Consider the following 17,818-nt stretch of genomic DNA (forward strand, 5'->3'; position numbering starts at 1 on the left):
TATATAATTTCATTTAAAATATCCCATTGAGCTATATAATATATAACATATACACATATATATGTATGTATATACACTTATATACATATATACTATGTGTGTATATGTATGTGTGTGTATGTATATAATATATACTATATCTCTTAATGGGTTATTTTAAATGAGATACTAATGCAGGTTGCTAGATTACAGTAGAATAAAGAAAACACAATCCCATGATGAGGCAGGATCTTGCAAAACATCAATCTTTGCTCATTCATGCCTCTGGAAACAGAGAGTTGGTTTCCCTAATCCCTGTTTTTCCAACCCTATCCAATCATGCTCTAAGCATAAGAGTACTGTAATGTTAATCCCAAGAGAATGGTACTTGCAAGACCTGCTTCAGAGCTGCATGCAGGAGCTGGCATGGTGAGCTGGTTACAGAGAATACAGACTTTGCTGAAAGGGTCTATCTGAAAGTTGGCTGACAGGTGGCAAATGAACTTCTAAGAGAAGCAAGGCAATGATGAAAAATTAATTAGATGCTAACATGTTTGATTTTCCTTCCTCCTTCCTCCCTCCTCCCTCCTTCCCTCCCTCCCTCCCTTCTACCTTCCTTCCTTCCTTCTTCCTTCCTTCCTTCCTTCCTTCCTTCCTTCCTCCCTCCCTTCCCCCCTTCCTCCCTTCTTACCTGACTTTCTTTCTTCCTTTAAAATTTCTTTTTTCTTCTATTCCTCCCTCCCTCCCTCCCTCCCTCCCTCCCTTTGTTCCATTTCTAATAGGGGAAGTACCTTTAGCCACCAATAAATTATCAAGAAAAAATTTGAAGCTGCTGACATTGAAGATTACCAGATTCTGCCCTGAACCTTCAGTATACTTGAACTGAACTGATGAACATTTTCTCCATGATCAAATTAGACAAAAGGATTAAGACCACTGTCATTACAGTTTTTCCCTTCTGTTTAATTTTAACATAACTTCTACACAAATGAGATGAGGTGAAGAGAGCATTTGTTTTCATTACCCTGTACCTAACTGAAGTTCTTAGTATTCCCTTGCATTTTGCCTGCTTCACAGATGTTTAGGCCAAGGACAGCAGAGTGGATCTGTGATGTTCACAATATCCATGAAATCACAAATACACCGTAGCACCAATGAGATTTCAAATCATGAATGCACTGTAGTATCAATGAGATCTAAAAAAGTAAATGTGTGAAACTTAATTTATCCACCCCAGAAGGATTAAGAGTAGAGTTTAGTCTGCCAGGATGCAAGACTTTGATTTCACAGAGTTTAGGTACTGAAGACTTGTGCTGAACTCTCCCTCCAGATACATTTATGCAAGTTGTTTATGGGGAAAAAAAAAAGCTATCATAAGAGTCACACATTTTTAATCATTCTCTTTTATGGGTGTATAATTTTCTGGGTAAAAATGCTCTGGTTTGTCTGAAATTTTCTTCTTTGGTATTTCACCATTCTTTAAAAAGACTTGGATAAGTAATGGATAAACTCCCTTAGAACTAAGATTCTATTTTTTCATTACAAAATACTTAAAGGTTTAACATTTTTATTTTGAGGCTGAAATTTGTATTGCCATTGTATCTCACCTCTTCCAGGCTAAACTATTTCCTCTTCCAAGGTAAGTCCCCTTGAATAGTCACCACAGTCTTTTCTCGTTACTAGACTATTTTAACTTCAAAAAAGAATTTAAGCATTTTAAGAGAGAATGTGGGGAAAAAATAACTCACAAACTATTAACCTGAAAACTTCACTCCAAAGGAGCATTCTTTCTTATATTCAGTGAATTCTGTATGTGTATGTGTCTTTCCCCAATTTAATTCTAATTTAATTTAATTCTAATTTCATGACGCCAAGGTCCATCTGTGATGTCACTCTTTCTCCCATGACACCAGGAACAATATCCAGCATGTGATAGGTCCTCAACAAATATTACTGATTCCCTCAAATCCAGGAAGACATCTTACTTTCCTGAAATTGCTTATCATTTATAAGTTGACATCAATTTTACTAAACTAAATAACATTCATGGGATCTGAAAAAATAAACTTAAAACACATGGGACACGTGAGACTGTAATTTTATTGTTGATTTTGCAAGTAAAAGATAAGCAAATAAAACCACGCAATTAATTGAGAGGAAAAATTGTCATAAGTCTTATATAGGTGCAAGTAACCGTTGGTTGTTGTTATAAACGGAAGAAAACAGAAAAGTAAATAACCCAAGCTGGCAAATCTTCCAAGGAAAGCTTGTATTTTGAATCAAGCAATTGTGTTTTTACACTGACATTTGACTAAGATGGAATCTGCTGCTCTGGGGATCTACTCCAAGGGAAATAATAATGTCCTACTGTAAAGACACCACACAGGAGGCTCAATAAAGTTGTTCAATGTCTTCAACATTTTTTCTTCTTCACATTCCACCCCATGCTGGGCATATATCATTATGGAACAAATTCACATAAAATTTTCCCTCTTGCACTTGGCCCCCAGAGGATTGCAAGTAGTTCAGTTTTCAAGTTTCAAAAAACTTTCAGTAAAAGCTAAGGCAGAAATGGCAACAAAAATGTCACTCAAACACATAATATACAGTCAATAATTTTTGCCTGAGGAGTCACTAGCAAATATAATGGCTAGTTATGACTGTAATGCATATATTTATCCCAGATAATACGAGATTTGTGTGTGTGTCCTAGTCTTGGATGTTCGCTGGAATGAAAGCATTTTTTTCTCCCAGAATCTTTTTTGGAAAGCTCATTTCACAATCCTATGCCAAATATATTCTTTTCAATATCTTAAAGGTTTTACTTATTATCACTGGAGTTAATAATCACAGAAGCTGCAAGTAATTAAAAATAGTTTTCACAATAAAATTAAACTATACTCCAAAATTTCTTGACAGCCTCTGAAACACAACAAAGAAATTTATTCATTTTAATGTTCTTATAAAAATAGAAATTACATTAGTCCCATAGAAATATGAACACATTTTAAACAACCCCCCATGACACACGTTGATCTATGTAACAAACCTGCACATCCTGCACATATAACCCTGAACTTAAAAGTAAAAAAAAAGAAATATGAACAAATTTTAAATTAGATATTTCAACCTGTGCTATTTAGACCAGTATGTTGAAGACAAACACCACAACATACAAATGATAAAAAATAGGCTACCTTCTCTTTGAATCAATAGACAGCGCAAATACCAAGAAGACAGAGGACAAGTCTGTTCATTTCTCTTCTCTACACTCCAAGCCTAGAACAGTGTTGAATGAATTTTAGAAGTATTTATTACATGAACAAATGAATATTCCACAAACACATCAATAGGTTTTTCCCAGAGAGGCAGAGATGAGATGAAGGAAGTTAAAAAATCTAAAGACCTTATCTCAATATTAAATATTCTCTCAGTTACTAAAGCCAATCTCTGGAAACTTGAACTAACACGCATTTGAGTGTGTGTGTGTGTGTGTGTGTGTGTGTGTGTATAAATGATGTCAGTCAAGCTGATTTTGACCCAATCACAACTTCTCACCCTTATTTTACAGGCAGGGAACAGAGATTATTTATTATTGAATATATTGTTCTCTTTATAACATTTGTATGTATAGGTTGAGTATGTCTTATCCGAAATGGCTAGGACCAAAAGTGTTTCAGATTTTAAAAATTTTTAAATTTTAGATTATTTGCAAATGCATAATGAGATACCTTGGGGATAGGATCCAAGTGTAAACACAAAATTTATGTTTTACCTACATCTTATGCACATAGCCTGTAGGTAATTTTATTCAATAGGCTTAATAATTTTGTGCGTGAAACCACGTTTGTGAACATTAAACCCTCAGAAACAAAGATGTGACTATCTCAGCCACCCATGAGGCAATCTGTGGTTATTTGGCATTGCCATCATTCCTGACTCTGAATTTGTATGCTACCTATAAAAGCAATCATTTTCTTAAACTTATTCACACATAAGTACTTAACGGTAAAAAATATGACATACTATTAATACAGTGATAAAAACAATGTGTTCAGGATAATGAAGCAGCCCAGTAGCATGACCAGAATACCTGTATCAGCTATCAAACAACAGCAACAACAAACAATGGCAGGCTTTCAGTCGCCACCTACAGTGCTGTGCTTTGATGAAAAGGTTGCTGTGCACTGTATTTTTTTTTTTTAGGTGAGAAGAAACATCAGAAGCAGTTGAGGGACCAGGAAGTGGGTCCTGCAGGGATGAGGAAGCATCCTGCCGGATGGCTTTTTTAAATGTTTCCTCCAGAGTCATCTGCCTCATTAACAATGGTTCTGTTTCAGAGAGCTCTTTGATTTTATAAACTTCCATCATTTATTTTTCTGTTACGAACGCACGCTGCTCTAGTCCTTCAAAAAGCCCACCACCACACATTTTCACCATTTCACCATGCCTTTTATAGACTCTTTTTCTACAGTTAATAATGTCATTTTCATTGTTACTGTTATCACAATCATCTTGATTCAGAACCATTCCTTGGCTATTTCGCCATCTGTTAAGGAATTAACAACCGGAGCCTGATTATTGATGTTAAAAGCTTCTCAATACTACTTCTGCCAGCTTACTGATGGACTTCGAAGGTACATTTTTTTTGCATATTTAAGGAGGTGAGACATTATTTCTTTCTCACTTGGCATATGAAATCCTTCAACATCGCCACCTTTTTCATCATCATCACTGAATACAGTTTCAGGCCAGATATTGTGCCAGGCATGCACAACTGTGTCTTTAGTCACTGTGTTCCAAGCACTTGCAGCAGCATATACAGCACCCTTCATGCTAAACTTTTTTGAAAACCTTCCACATGCTCGCCTCTGTTCACTGCTACCAGCATGCTGTTTGAGAAGCTGTTTTTATATTTACTCTTCAAGGTATTTATATTTACTCTTCAAGGTATTCTTCTAAGAATACGTTGGTTACATTGTTAAATTAACACAGTCACATTTGGAGGAAAGTACATGGGATAAACGTTATTTTTGATGAGAATTTCAGCTGGAGGATGAGTAGAAAAGTTGTCGAGGAATAAGAAAACCTTGCAGTTGTCATCCAGTTCAGCTTCCTTGCAGTAAGCACAAACCACTAGTATAAAATGTTTCTGAAATCCACCAGAAAAATGGTCTCTGATGATCCATACCTTTGGGTTAGCATAATAATGGGCTAGTAACACATTCCCTCCTTGAGAACAGCAAGGGTGCAAAGGTCTGTCTATCACAGCCAGTTTACACTTACGAGTGCCTACTGCATTAACACATCTCAGCACAATTATTTTGTCCGTGGCATCCTCAATTTCTAGAAGGGCTATCTCACCTGTTGTAGTCAGTGTTTTTCTGCAGTAAAAAAGCCAAAAGCGTGATGTAGTCAGTGTCTTTCTGGGGTAATAAAGCCAAAAGCATGATGTTTCATCAGCATTATATGTTCATTATATGTTCTGGTGTCATATTTTCATCAGCAAATATTCCATGTTTTGATATGCCACTAACCTACCTTGATAGACATATTCAATATAAATGTTTTGACATCTACAATCTACCTTGGAAATTATTCTGAGCAAGGTACTGTGTATATGTATGTGTGCGTGCACACATTATATCCCTCAAGGAACTTACAGTTTATATGTACACAATTTAATTACACCACGAGGCAATATATGGTAGGTGTAACAGATGAATTTGTTTATTTGTTCATTTATTCAACAAATACTTGCTGAATATCTCCAAAGAGCCTACACTAAGAAAAGCAACAAAAAGTGGGAAGAAACAAAACAGCAAAGAACAGAAATGATAGGAAATAGGTGGCAGTGTTTTAGATAGGTTAAGACTTATGCAAGCAGCAGGTTGAAATTAAGAGAGTTCATAATAGACATGACACAAAGGAGATTTTAGTACATTAAAAATACATTAAGGAGTAAAAATGAACTGAGTGACATTTCTAAACAAAAGCACCTGAAAAAGTATAGGTGGTGAAATACCCATGTAAAGAAGCATTTGTTTCACTCACTCCCTAGAGAAGGAAGATACTTTTGTTCAGACTACATAGTATGTAGCAAAGATGTAAACTCCAGAAAATTTATTTGAGGCATGAGGGGGAAAAAGCCAAACACCAGGAAAAATACATTCCAGACTATAAAAATCAGATCAAATCATATAATTTTATGAAATACTATGTGGAAGCATCCCACATATCTTTTTATCCTAGATTTTTTTAGGACCAAACTAGTAAAGTTTTCATATAGAATTATTGTCTTGTTTTGAATCTGTAATGGTAGATATTACAGAATTGTCAAAAGAGGTTAACTTCAATTTTTGGCTATTTATGTTCTTACGCATTTTAAGAATCACTCCACATGAATATCTGACTTTAACTTCGAAAAGCTTTTCACTTTGAGAAAAGTGTTAGGTATCTTAGAAAACCACATAATTTATTTGTGACTGTATGAGAAATACAGTGCTCAGTATTTATTTTTCACTGGGAATGTTTGTTTGAGTGCTAAATAAAATTTCATAAAATGGTTGCCATATGTGTCTGGGATAATGTCTACTGCTTAATTCTTTCTGAATATTTTAGAGCAATTATCAATGTTTACAAATAAATATGCAGACAATTATCAAGACAAAAGTTTTTTTCAGAACTAACTAAAACATTTTAAAAATTTAAGGAAGCTGTGTATACTTTATTCAAATACATGGCCAAACACTCTCTCAGAGATTGTTCAACTGGGGCTTTGGTTCTTCTTAATTCACCTGAGCACTGATTTGTTTGCCTTCAATGGCTATGAATGTCAGAATCCTAATATTATCTTAGAACAAACTTTTGTAGTTAATATTCTCTAACTATATAAAAAGAAGAGCAGCACCTCTGCAGTGGGGAAGGATTAGGAAGACCTGGACTTAACGGACACAGAAAGTGGGCTCAGAAGCAGAACACCTATAAATTCACATTTTATTAGCCTGGTTCACATCCTGCTGGAATCCTCTTTCACTCCACAAGAGAAAATTCCTGTTTACATCTATAATCTGCTTGGGACCATGGAGGAGTATGAATTGTGCTCTATGGAAAGAACCAAAGTCATATTTGGGAACAATAAGCTTAATATGACCTGTGAGGGCTGTACATTTACTAATCTAAATTCGTCTTAAGAGATTTACCATCCTCAGTCCAGTGAACCTAAACAGGAACCTCCTGTGATCATCAGTTACTTTAGTATTCTACAGTTAATAAACCAACAAAACTGATAGTGGAGTATGGCTTAAATTCTTATTTTAAAAATAAAGATAGACCAGCATGGCTAGAGCATGAATGTATCTCTATTCTCTCAATGTAACTGGGTCTCTGAAACTTAGATATAGAGTGTTTTTAAAATATGTTTTTGTTAAATAAGCAAATACTTCTATTCATATGAATTCTATTTCATAGGAGACTGAAATTAAACAACTTGGGAAAGTAATCTAATTAGAGGAAGCATAGAATGTAAAAATCAGCGTAAATGTCAAAATATTCTATCCAAGCTCTTATCAGAAATAAAGACTCTGCCTTAGACTGAGTTATAAGAATATGTGGTACTTAAAGATGTAGATGGTATAATTCAAATAAAATATTATAAACATATCATCCAACTTTATCTTTAGTTGTTTAAATTCTTGTTTCAGGTAAATTGTTTTCTTTGAGCCACCCTATAGAGAAATGGAAAGCCCTGAGAACAGCAAACCACAGGGTGCTAGCTTAGGGGCAAGAATCCGAAGACAGTTCAAGGGATTTTCTGTGGCTGATTTTGAAACACTTTTTAAAAAATGGTGAACAGTCACCTTACAGGGTTAATTTACACTATTACGGTACATTTGTTATGACTTTTGTTATGACACTGGGGGTTAGAGTTTTTACTTCTCCAATCTCTCCTAGCTCTTATTATACTTATTTCATTAATAATCACATAGCCTGCCTTGTTCTCAAAAGTATTTGTAGTTGCTTATAAAAATTCACACAGTAAAATAAAACTTTTTAAATTAGGAAAATCAGGACACAGAGAAATTGAAGCTCATATTTTATGAAGATGCCAGAGAGTAAGAACTCAGAAATAAATGTGTATATTTCTGCAAAAGAATTAAAAATGGATCATAAATTCAGCTCTGACTCCCCTATCAGACAAAATAAATTGAGAAATATGATCAGTTATAAATTATCATTGTGCATAAGATAAAAAAAATACCAGCTGTTCCAGAGAAACACACATTTTGCTACACTGAAGTCTACACAAAACTCTCCTATGGTTCATCACAGAAGGGACACTGAGGAAATTTTGGTGAGCGTCATCCTCAATAATAAACCTGCAATACATAGAGAGTTCCATAGAGCTGTTTCTCACTGTGGCTGCCCCATCTTATTCACCGACTTCATGCCAAAGCATAATTTAATATACAGAATTCGAAAGGACTGCCAAAACCACACAATCTAAGCATGCAGCTTTCTGATTGCCTAACTTTATTCAGAGATACATTTTTATGCTATTTAGCAGACTAGATGGATCGGGATGCACATACTTCAGGCTGTTTTTTTAGTATTAATTTTCAAAAAACGAGCTTTAATAAGAGTTAGATCACCAAGGCTACATTCTATGGCAATACCCTAGAGTTTAGGCATTGCATACAGCTGATCCTGATTGACAATTTATCCAATCCAAACTTCCAAAATCGCCTCTGTCAGAACCTTACAGGATTCTAGTCTGAATCATTTCCCACTCTAACTCTACAAAAAAGGTTACCAAGGCAATATCTTCATGTAGGGTGAAGATTATTTTAGAAAACAGGCCGGGCGCGGTGGCTCACGCCTGTAATCCCAGCACTTTGGGAGGCCGAGGCGGGTGGATCACGAGGTCGAGAGATCGAGACCATCCTGGTCAACATGGTGAAACCCCGTCTCTACTAAAAATACAAAAAATTAGCCGGGCGAGGTGGCGGGCGCCTGTAGTCCCAGCTACGCGGAAGGCTGAGGCAGGAGAATAGCGTGAACCCCGGGGGGCGGAGCCTGCAGTGAGCCGAGATTGCGCCACTGCACTCCAGCCTGGGTGAAAGAGCAAGACTCCGTCTCAAAAAAAAAAAAAAAAAAAAAAGAAAACAGTTCTGGCTGTGCTACAACATATACATTATAACATAATATACATGACACCAAAATTTAAGCTCCTCAAAAGTGGGGATCTTTGTCCATTTTCTTTACTGCTACTAGAAATAATGTCTGGCATATGGTTGATATTCAACCAGAATTTGTTTAATTACTGAATGAATGAATGCACAATGAATGATATGAGTAAAAGTAGTCCAAATCATTACCCCACAAAATGGCAGTTCTTAGCATTTTCAAGAACAAGAACCCCTTTTGAAAGTAAGAAATCATAACAATAACTTTGCTAACCCCACATGTTTAGAATTATTCCTTTTTGACAAAATTGCTTAGGAAAATTATAATGAACAAAGCTCCTAAAAATCAATGGTGATTAATAATTGGATTTATATCTTATTATTTATATGCAGATATTTACATTTAATAAATGTAGGATGTAACAGCTTCATTGTATATAGATAATGCTTGAAGTATATTTGGATTTACAGATGCATTATATTAACTAGGATATCCCTCAAGGGTACATAATCCATAGGCTTGGAAGCACTAGATAAAAGCTTTGCCTTTATTATGTTGACGTTGAAACTGGTCTCAAAGGATATTTCAAATTGCTCACCAAAGCTATAGAAAATGGTGTGGTTAAGTGCATGTTTTGTGAACTCGGCAGTCCTACATTTGAATCGTGGCTTCACTGTGTTCCAGCTAAATGGCCTTAAGAAATACACTTTACTTCTCTGATGTATCTGAAAAGAACGTAATTATATCCACATCAAGAAAGTATTGTGGCTGAGTGTGGTGGTTCACGCCTGTAATCCCAGCACTTTGGGAAGCCAAGGCGGGTGGATCACTTGAGGTCAGGAGTTCGAGACAAGCCTGGACAACATGGTGAAACCCCGTCTCTACTAAAAATACAAAAATTAGCCAGGCATCCTGGTAGGAGCCTGTAATTCCAGCTACCAAGGGGGCTGAGGCAGGAGAATCACTTGAACCCAGGAGGTGGAGGTTGCAGTTGCAGTAAGCCAAGATTGCACCACTGCGCTCCAGCCTGGGTGACAGAGCAAGATCCTGTCTCAAAAAAAAAAAAAAATGGGGGAAGAAAGTATTGTAAGGACAAGTGAAACAACATATGCAAAGGGTTTCACAAATAGTAAGAGCTCTGCAAAGTGCTCCTTTTTTTCCAAGAGATTCTAGATGGATAACGAAAATTAATTCATGAGAATACTCTTGGTTCCTTGCAATATATTCATTTCACTAGCACAAAGAGGCCTATGAACACTGCATTTGAAAGGATTACCTGATCTGCCAGGGACCTCCTGTTGCCCCTCACTCTTGCAATGTCATTATGATAGAGGTTCTAAACAAATTCAATATCTAGATTAGATACAGCTCATGAAACTTATCCTATAAGCAGTGCCCTGAACTCAGGGGTGGAAAGCAAAGGAACAATCAATAAAAGATCTCAATGTTCTTTTATGTTGCTGTCACATTTCTCCACAAATATTATATACTCAATGAGCTAATTTCATACCAGGCTAAAAGGGCAAATAGTAGCCCCGACAATTCCCTGGTGAAATATTGACAATCAATATGATACTAATGAATGAATATTGCTTTAATATTTTTTTACTCAATATTTTGTTTCAGTTTATCCAAAAGAAAATCTCAATAATCAACGTGCCTTTAGTGTGTCTGTAACGGACTCAGGGATCCCTTTCATCTCCTTTTCTCCCAGCACCAGACAATAGTCTCTTTATTGTAGTTATTACTGACATTAATGCAAATATTTCTGACAAGTGGAAAATCTTCTTGTAATTAAATTTCTGTTGTACTTTAATGTTTGTTCCCTAAAGAAAGTTCCTGTTAACAGATTTCAAGCTGTGATAATAATATTTTCTTCCTATGTTATCAAAAGTTGTAATCTGTTTTCTTTCCTGGACAGCACTCAAAGTAGCTTTAAGATTTTTTTTTAACTGGAAATGGTACTTTTTTTCAAAGTTTGCATGAATTGTTCTTAAATATCAACTTAGAGTTTCAACAGAGTGAAGGAGAGCATTAGGAAACCTAGTATAATAACTTGATTTAGAATATTAAGTCTCAGCAAAGGTCACAGTCTAGAAACTACTGAGTTTTTTAGAGGTGGATGGGGAAGTAGGAAAGAGATACTTTAATGGAAGGGAATTTACCTGTGCTTTTAGACTCATAGTCTTTGATAACTAAGTTACTACTTTGGATTATCATATAAATCAACTCTGAAAATACTTTCATTGATTTAACTCGTCCTTTTCTTCAGCTTTTGACTAATTTACATATGAATAGTCCATCTTAGCATAAATATACAATGACTAACAATATTTATCACAATAAAATTTCAGCTTTGCCAGATAATTACCTTTGAGCCAACTATGTATACTACCAAATTTCTTCATGAATAAGATTGAGTTCAACACAGCTAAAAGTCAGCTTTTTAAATTCTCTTATTTGATGTTATCATGTACCTATTTTGAGCTTTTATTTATTTATTTTTTTTTGAGACCGAGTCTTGCTCTGTTGCGCCGGCTAGAGTACAGTGGTACGATCTCGGCTCACTGCAACTGCCTCCTGATTTCAAGCGATTCTCCTGCCTCAGCCTCCTGAGTAGCTGGAATTACAGGCACCCGCCACCATGCCCAGCTAATTTTTGTATTTTTAGTAGATTCAGGGGTCTCACCGTGTTGGTCAGGCTGATCTCGAACTGACCTCAGGTGATCCACCAGCCTCAGGCTCCCAAAGTGCTGGAATTGCAGGTGTGAACCACTGCACCCGGCCCTATTTTTAACTTTTTAAGATGACTTTTAACTTTTTTAAAAACTGGAGCCCCACAAATAAAACAAATCCTTTTTAAAATGTTTCAATTAAATAACTGATTTTTTTTAAAAAAATAGGATTATAGTATATAAAACATTAATAGAAAAAAAATCTGTTGTCTCCTCTATATTAATCAGTACTTATAAAACATAGATGTGATAATAAAAAGTGCTGCCAAAACAATGAAACCTACAGCAGCTTCATAAACTTTAGTCTTCATCTAGTGTCACTAAACAAGCCAAATACTCATTTCTCAGGATGTATCAAAGTGACAAGCACTCACAGCCACAGGAATGGCAATGGGCACACTTTGGTCCCAAACAAAACTGGAGGGGACAGGTAGTCATTAACTGAGTTGGAGTAAGGAGAGTCCCCAGAAACTGAAGTTTTTGTTTAACAACTGAAAAGAATGGCATCGGGGAAATTAAGCGATGTAACCAAGGTGTCAGGGTGGTTCGACATTACAGAAGAACAAGAATTTAAAGGTGTTGACTTCTAATCCAATAGTCTTTATCCCAGACTCCTCCTCAATAGAGATCTCATGCTAGAAAATTTTTATTCAGAGATGTTTTACAGCCTTGTGAATGAAGAATCCATATTGTCCAGATGGAAATCAAATTTTAGTTTTTCAAAAAATATATTGGAAATTCTTCCTTCTACTAGATCTGCAAAACTAAATCATGGCTCCTGCAGAGATAAGCTATCAACTGACTAAGGACGTCAGGAAAATGTATCTCTAGAACATTTAATGAAAGGAGGATGTATTGCTTATCACAAACCACTTACATAGCCAAGTAGTAGAATAGTTCAGACTTCTAATTTTCATTAATAAAGTTACACAGCTTGTTCCATTTCAAAGATGAAGTGCCTATTTGTAATAGTTAAACAAATAAAAATAACCAATGAATGGACTCCGAGGTTTCACAGTCTTAACATTGACCTGTTTGAGTTATTAATATTTTAGGCAACAGATGTTTCCTTCAATGAAAACAGAGCATTAGCAGCATTGGAGGTTCCTGATCAAGGTAAAAATGAAGCAGGAATTGGCACAGACTTTGTCATAAATATTTGACAAATTAATTTTGCTACCACTATTATGAAATAATTGATTTTTCAAGAAAATGCTTACATGTACTCACCACTAAAATTTTGCTATGCTAGTACTAATTCTAGGCATTTAGTTATTCTCTTCCGAAAACAAACATGTAAATTCCTCATCTACTAATGCCATCAGAGAGATGCTGAAGCATGCTAAAGATAGACTTCAGTGTGCACCAACCAGTTAATCACAATCAGAAGTCCCTACTCACAAGTTATCAAACTGAACAATGATCTAAACCCAAAGGCTTGTTTCTGGTGCCATATACTTCTTCCCTAGAACTCTAAAGGAATCATTACCAAGGCAAGGAGATACTCAGACCAGTATTCAGCATCCTTCAGTCTGGTGAAGAACTCACTCTCAATGAAATCCTTTCTCCCTTACCTGTCCTGCACACACACACACACACACACACACCCTCATTGTTAGCCTTCAGGAAATTGGGAAATATGACGGACAACTGGTATTGAGGAATATCCAATGGCAGAAAATTAATCTCTCAGTGACAGAACTAGCCAAAATTGTAGGCCGTAAGCACTATAGCTATGCCAGTATACATGAAAATTATCTTGTTTTCTGAGAATTCTGTTTTACAACCATGTGGAGCTCAAGATTTTCAATTATAGTCCCACCATTTACAATGTACCTTCATTCTAGTTACTTGTTTTCAAACCTTTTTTTTAATCTTAAAATGAGGATAAAAATAGTTTCTATCTTTATAAGGTTATTATATGAGCAAAAATGGGATTCTGTGTGTGTGTGTGTGTGTGTGTGTGGCTGTGTGTGTGTGTGGCTGTGTGTGTATGGCTTAGCCCAGTGCTCAATAAGTGTTACCTATTCACATTGTATCCCTTTAAAAAAAATCCAACAATATTAAGATTATTGTATCTGAGAACACATTTACAGATCAGGACCCCCTACACACACACACACACCCACACCCACACAAACACACACACAATAAAAGCTTTGTGGCTATTGGCAACATACTTCTTAAAATGCATGTTCTTTATATGGTAGATGTTATCAGGAGTGCATAGTAAATATGCATGATATTAAATGTGTAGTTACATACACAAATCTTGTTACAAAATGAATTTCCAAAAACATAAAATATAACTAAGAGTAAGAGAGTAAGGGAACATGAGAATATGAGAAACAAGGTTAATATATGAAAAGAATGGACAGCAACAAGTAATAGGAATTTACCCAGGCATAAATAAAAATATGCTTGGGAAAAGATGTGGCACTATACTATGGGATTTCATAAAACAACTTATATTATTTCTCTCACCGCTGTTAACTAGCATATTTATTAGGTGATGCAAAAGTAATTGCTGTCTTTACCATTAAAAGTAATGGCCAGGCCGGGCGCAGTGGCTCATGCCTGTAACCCCAGCACTTCTGGAGGCTAATGGATCATGAGGTCAGGAGACTGAGACCATGCTGGCTAACATGGAGAAACCCCGTCTCTACTAAAAATACAAAAATTAGCCGGGCCTGGTGGCGGGCGCCTGTAGTCCCAGCTAATCAGGAGGCTGAGGCAGGAGAATCGCTTGAACCCAGGAGGCGGAGGCTGCAGTGAGCAGAGATCATGCCACTGCACTCCAGCCTGGGCAACAGAGCCAAACTCCCTCTTAAAAAAAAAAAGTAATGGTCAAAACGGCAATTACTTTTGTACCAACCTATATGAAATCTAATATCAAAATGATTGTGTAGTACTGTAGTATTTTGGTCACTGTATAGTGATAAGTTTCTTTATTTCTTATAATTGTTGAATAATATTTAATTTTTATGTTATATGCATTTAATCAAAAAATTGATGTAGGTTTCTAACAGTTTTGTAAATCCTGATTTTTTTCTAGGTGAGCCACATTATATCATGATTTTCAGAAATCACTTTCTAAAAGAGCAACTTCTGAGAAGTGAATAATTTAGGGATTTTCTCAAGAAAATCTCTATTCTTAAATTCTGTGTCTCTTCTCTTTCTCTCCCTCCCCCTCCATCTCCCTCTCTCTGTTCTCCTTTCAAAACTGAGTCCTAAAATCTAGAGTTGACTGCTGATACATAAAGGTTGAAGGTGGTTACTAAAGTCTTAGGAAGCCTATTGGCTTTTCAGTATCAACCAATATAATGATGGCAGGTCCAATCGACCACATGATGACTCAGTATTAAACAGATCTTTTATTGTAACATCGTATATTTTTTAAAAATTGAGCTAAAAAACATGAAAATTTTATATAGTGAGGGTTTCTATTAAGGAAGTAAAGGCTGAGGTAATGAAATAAAAAGATGTTTCCATGTCATTTTTTATCTAAATTCACTTGAAAAAATGTCAATATATGTGAATCACTTTAACCAAATTCTCTGTTACCTAACACAGAACATAACATTGGAGATGTTTAGGGAAAATTCATCTTTTCATCATGTACCTCCTTCTTTAATGCTTGTTTAGGCTTTGACCAATCAGGATAACTTAAGGACATCTCAAAATAGAGATACTGTCCCTTGATCTTTTACTGCCTAAACTCTCCTTTTATTTACTTATTTTGAGTGAAAGGTTTGGAGAAAAGGACTAATCATTGCTAATGAATTTGGTGTTGGTGAAAAATGCCAGATGGGCAGTCACGGGGACTGAAGTTCTTTTATTCAGAGGCTAAACCAGAACATTTTCCCCCATTCTTTGCTTTCAGATGCAACCTGGAGTGCTGGGCTATCGGGCATTTCCAGACCCATACAATCTCTCCTTCATTAATCAGCATTTTCACATTTCATCAGGCATCATTTCTGATAGGCACATTCTAGCTACACAGAAATGACCATTTCTCATTTCTCGTTTCTTAGCTTTACAAAAATAGGAGATTCAAATTAGCAATATCCTTTGGGATATGTTATATAGTATTTTAAGAAGATGAACTTAGAAAAAACAAAGTTATTCATATAATGATGTTTTGTTCTTTTAGGCATCTAATTGAGAAAAGATTTCTGCCAAACAAATAGATATTTTTGTACGTGTTAGGCCAAAGTACCCATGTTAGAACATTCCTGACTTAAAAAAAAATCATATTAACTCATGATGGTGTTCTCAACTAGTATGCCAAGGACAATCTTTAATTAAAGCGAAATAGCAATGGAGATGCTGTAATAAATTTTTTGATAATGATTATTTCTTCAGAATAACTAACATTTCAATTGTGCCTACAAAGTGCTAGTCACCAAAATTTTGAAAGACAACTTTTATTTTCAAAACATCTAAGACTCCAAGGATTAGATGACTTAGCTGAGGTCACCCAGATTACAAAGAGAAAGGGTCATAACAAGCCTTAAATTTGTATGAACATTAACTCACTATGTCACAGTGTTTCCCTGCTGTCAAATCTCCAGCTTCAGAACAGACCACTAGTCTCATGTGCTCAGCTATTTCCAAGATATTTTCAATTTACTGTCACTACATTCAAAATGGAATTTTAATATCCACTGACTAACCAGCTCCCATTCTGTTATTTGTACCACTGTTACAAATGCCTTTTGGAGTCATATTTAATTTTTCTATCATTTACAGCCATAGTATTCAGGTATTTAAGCTCCTATTTTTTCCTTCAAAATTCCTTTGGTTTTCAACAATAACAGGACTTTTTAAAATATATATATATACTAAAACAAGAAAAAAATTAAAATTCAATACCTATTTGAATACCATTATACATAGAAGAAATAAGTTCGGGTGTTCTATTATGCCACTGGGTGACTATAGTTAATAATAATGTATATTTCAAAATAGCTAAAAGAGAGGATTTGGAATGTTCTCACCACAAGGAAATGATAAATGTTTGAGGTGACTGATACTACATGTTTTTTCCAAGTCATTCTGCAAAACTTCATCCAGTTGATCTACAACAAAGCCTTTTAAGAACAGTTCTTACCTTAAAAACCTTCAGCAAGTTGTTCTAAGTCTAAAACACTGCTACGAAAATAAAGCTGTCTGTAATCTTGGCTTACTTTCTGTCTTCAGTATCACTTCTCTAAAATGAGCACATCACTCTGGCTAGCCATGACATAGTTTTCCTTCCATTCTTTGTTTATGTCTGACAAGCTGTTGCCACTTTTCCTTAAATAATACCTTTTTGTTGAGCATTCATTTAACATGCCAGCTCCTTTATAAACCCATCTCCAAGCCTCACTTTCTGCTTCCTTCATGTCTTGGATTGAAAGTATCTATTTAAATACTCGTTTACTTAACTCTACCTTAGAGTATTCTCTTTGTATTTTTTGTATATTTTTCTTGAGAGCAAAGCCAGGTCTTATTCGCCCTTCTCTTGGTTGTACAACAGCATCCAGGAAGTAGAAAAGGATTAATAAACTCTGGTTGATTTATTGATTGGGATTGATGCTGCCTTCTACAGCAGACATTTATTTTAAAACATAAAGCTGTGACTTTTAAAATATTTTATAGGCCAGGCACGGTGGCTCACGCCTGTAATCCCAGCACTTTGGGAGGTCGAGGTGGGCAGATCACGAGGTCAGGAGATTGAGACCATCCTGGCTAACATGGTGAAACCCCATCTCTACTAAAAATACGAAAAATTAGCCAGGTGTGGTGGTGGCCGGCGCCTGTAGTCCCAGCTACTCGGGAGGCTGAGTCAGGAGAATGGCGTGAACCCAGGAGGCAGAGCTTGCAGTGAGCCGAGATTGCTCCACTGCACTCCAGCCTGGGTGACAGAGCGAGAC

At 35.9% G+C, this 17,818-nt stretch overlaps 1 long non-coding RNA gene across 1 annotated transcript in view; it reads right to left on the bottom strand.

Annotated features, from left to right (window-relative positions):
* The window catches only part of LOC134736312 (uncharacterized), a 241,263-nt gene that overhangs the window by 69,269 nt on the left and 154,176 nt on the right, over window positions 1-17,818 (bottom strand). The window lies entirely within an intron of this gene.

The sequence above is a fragment of the Symphalangus syndactylus genome, chromosome 3 (assembly GCF_028878055.3).
Source record: "Symphalangus syndactylus isolate Jambi chromosome 3, NHGRI_mSymSyn1-v2.1_pri, whole genome shotgun sequence".
In the NCBI taxonomy this organism is placed as follows: domain Eukaryota; kingdom Metazoa; phylum Chordata; class Mammalia; order Primates; family Hylobatidae; genus Symphalangus; species Symphalangus syndactylus.